Source organism: Scylla paramamosain, chromosome 7, assembly GCF_035594125.1.
Source record: "Scylla paramamosain isolate STU-SP2022 chromosome 7, ASM3559412v1, whole genome shotgun sequence".
Taxonomy (NCBI): Eukaryota; Metazoa; Arthropoda; class Malacostraca; order Decapoda; family Portunidae; genus Scylla; species Scylla paramamosain.
The window spans coordinates 8,005,001-8,007,500 of NC_087157.1; the positions used below are offsets into that span (position 1 = coordinate 8,005,001).

Below are 2,500 nucleotides of genomic sequence, written 5' to 3' on the forward strand. Positions count from 1 at the left end.
CGAGATAAGGCGGCGAGGTGTTTGAGGATACGGCTTCTTATCTCGGCAGTCGCTCCTTCCGTCGTGCGTTGGAGCAGCAGCATCGATCACACGAGAGGGATGAATGAAGACGCGCCCTCAGATTTATGACCCAAGTTATCCCCGTGACTCAGAGGGTGCCGGAAGTTCCTTAAAATTAGTATGACCAAACTTAGCTACGGTTCGTCTCCTTATTGCTTATTTGTGTGGAAATTTATGCTGAGAGACAGACACAGACAGGCAGACAGACAGGGAGACAGGCAACCCAACAAGCAAATAGACAACATGAATCATCTGTTATATTTACAAGGGCTGCCATGTGTAGGCTTCATGACTTCTTGCAGTTTCCCTTATTCTCTTATATTCTAATGTTCTTTTGACAAGCAGACAGACGGGCAAACAGGCAGGCTAGCAAAACAGACAGACAGACAAATAAGCAAGTAGACAGACAAACAGATAAAGTAAATAGACAGGTGAATAGACAGACAACCAGATGGACAGGAAGTCAGGCAGGCTGAGAGATAGACAGACAGACACACAGGCAAACAGACAGGCAGACAGATAGGCAGACGGAAAAAAAAAAACAGGAAGAGCGGGTAGATCGACAGCCATATGGACAGACAGACACAAATAGGCACATACACAGACAGGTAAAACAAACAGACAAACAGGCAGACAGGCAGGATAATAGACAGAGACATGCAAACAGAGAGAGACAGACAGGTGAAGCGATAAACACAGACAAACAGACAGATAGTAAGGAAGGCAGCTGCACAAACACTGAGGGAAAAGAGACAAACAGATGGGAAAAACGGTTCAGTCAATAGTTATAAAAAAGTTACTGGGGGAGACAAACAAGTAAACATTGAAAGAAAAGAGTTAAATAAAAAATTGTTATGGGAATAAGTTTTATAATCAGACAAAATGGTTGATAAAAATGGAGAGAGAGAGAGAGAGAGAGAGAGAGAGAGAGAGAGAGAGAGAGAGAGAGAGAGAGAGAGAGAGAGAGAGAGAGAGAGAGAGAGAGAGAGAGAGAGAATTTCTAAATGGAACCGACTTACGAACAGACAGCCATACAGGCAGAAAAAGCCAATTAGCCAGGTAGATAGACAGTTGAGCCTAATCCTGTACTAGACCCGAAGTAAACCTCAGCTAAACCGCTCCCTTTTCGTAATCCTGGTTCACGCTGTTTGGTACTTTTGTTTCCTTCCTCCGTGATGTCCGTGTTGTTCCTCTCCTTCCCTGGTGATTCTCTACATTTTTCACTTTGGGTCAGTGTTCACCTGTGTTCATTGATCTACCCTGAGGTGTTTTTATTCCAGATTTTGTGATTTATTTATTTTATTTATTTATTTTCATTGATCTGTTTGATTTTGTGTTTTAAGTGTTGTTATTAAATTTTTCGCTTGTACCATGTGTTTGTTTTTGTGATGATGAGTCCTTCTTTTGTCGTTGTTGTTGGTGTTGGTGGTGGTACTGGTGGTAGTAGTGGTGATGGTGGTTGTGGTTGTAGTGGTAGTGGTGATGTTGTTGTTGTTGTTGTTGTTGTTGTTGTTGTTGTTGTTGTTGTTATTGTTGCTGCTCTTGATGTTGCTCATGTTGATGATGATGTCGTTGTTCTTGCTGTTGTTGGTGGTGGTGGTGATGGTGATGGTGATGGTAGTGGTGGTACTGGTACTGTAGATGTTGCTGGCCATTTTTGCTGCCGCTGTCCTAAAAGTTGCCGTGTTGACGAGGCGTGGCCGACACCCAGGGACTCGTAAAGGTGAGGCGGGGGGTGCGGATGCCCGCTGCCCACCCCTCACCATTCCATTAGTCCTATAAACACGGCGAGTACCAGGCAGCGTGCTCTCAGCTCTTCCCTTCACTTCCTCGTTCCCTTTCCTGTCCGTTTACCTTCCTCCCTCTCTTCTCTTGTAAAAATAAAGAAATAAAAAGTTTTAGTTCACAGAATTTTTTTTTTTTTCTACTGAATACCAAGAACTGAGTGTACTCTCATCTCTTCCCGGCACTCTTCCCGTCGCTCCCTGTCCCTGTCCCTGTCCACAACCCCTTCTGTCTCTTTTCCTCTCGTCGGGAAAATAAGAAGTACTCATAAAAATAAACATACTACTTTGGCATATATAAAAAATAACTTTATGGCACTGCAAGAGTCGTTAAAAGATAGCAAAAGAATAATTAGTATTTGTAGATACAGAAAAAACTACTTAATGTCACTACACGAATAATTATCCTCGTTATAAATATTAAAGTGAGAAAATGGAGAAAATAATTACGTATACGCTTAAAAAAGAAAGAGAAGAAAGAAAAAAAGTAATCCTACCCACACTCACTCATCACCAACACCCTGACATTCCCACCACATCCTCAAACCAACATCAGTCTCCATCATCGCACACACCCTTACACTTTCCCCCCCTTTCTCTGTCATCATTCCTCCACCATACGGAATGAGTAAAGGAGGGAGGAGCGTGGCCAGATG

The 2,500-nt window shown here is 42.9% G+C and overlaps 2 long non-coding RNA genes across 2 annotated transcripts in view; one reads left to right on the forward strand and one right to left on the reverse strand.

Moving 5' to 3' along the window:
* LOC135101979 (uncharacterized) overlaps window positions 1-2,500 on the forward strand; it is a 204,613-nt gene that overhangs the window by 147,590 nt on the left and 54,523 nt on the right. The gene's annotated exons all lie outside the window — the stretch shown is intronic.
* The window catches only part of LOC135101980 (uncharacterized), an 18,325-nt gene that overhangs the window by 437 nt on the left and 15,388 nt on the right, over window positions 1-2,500 (reverse strand). The window contains exon 3 of the long non-coding RNA XR_010269479.1: window positions 1-1,931. This exon is cut by the window's left edge and continues 437 nt beyond it. This is a non-coding gene — a long non-coding RNA (uncharacterized LOC135101980). The remainder of the gene's footprint in view (window positions 1,932-2,500) is intronic.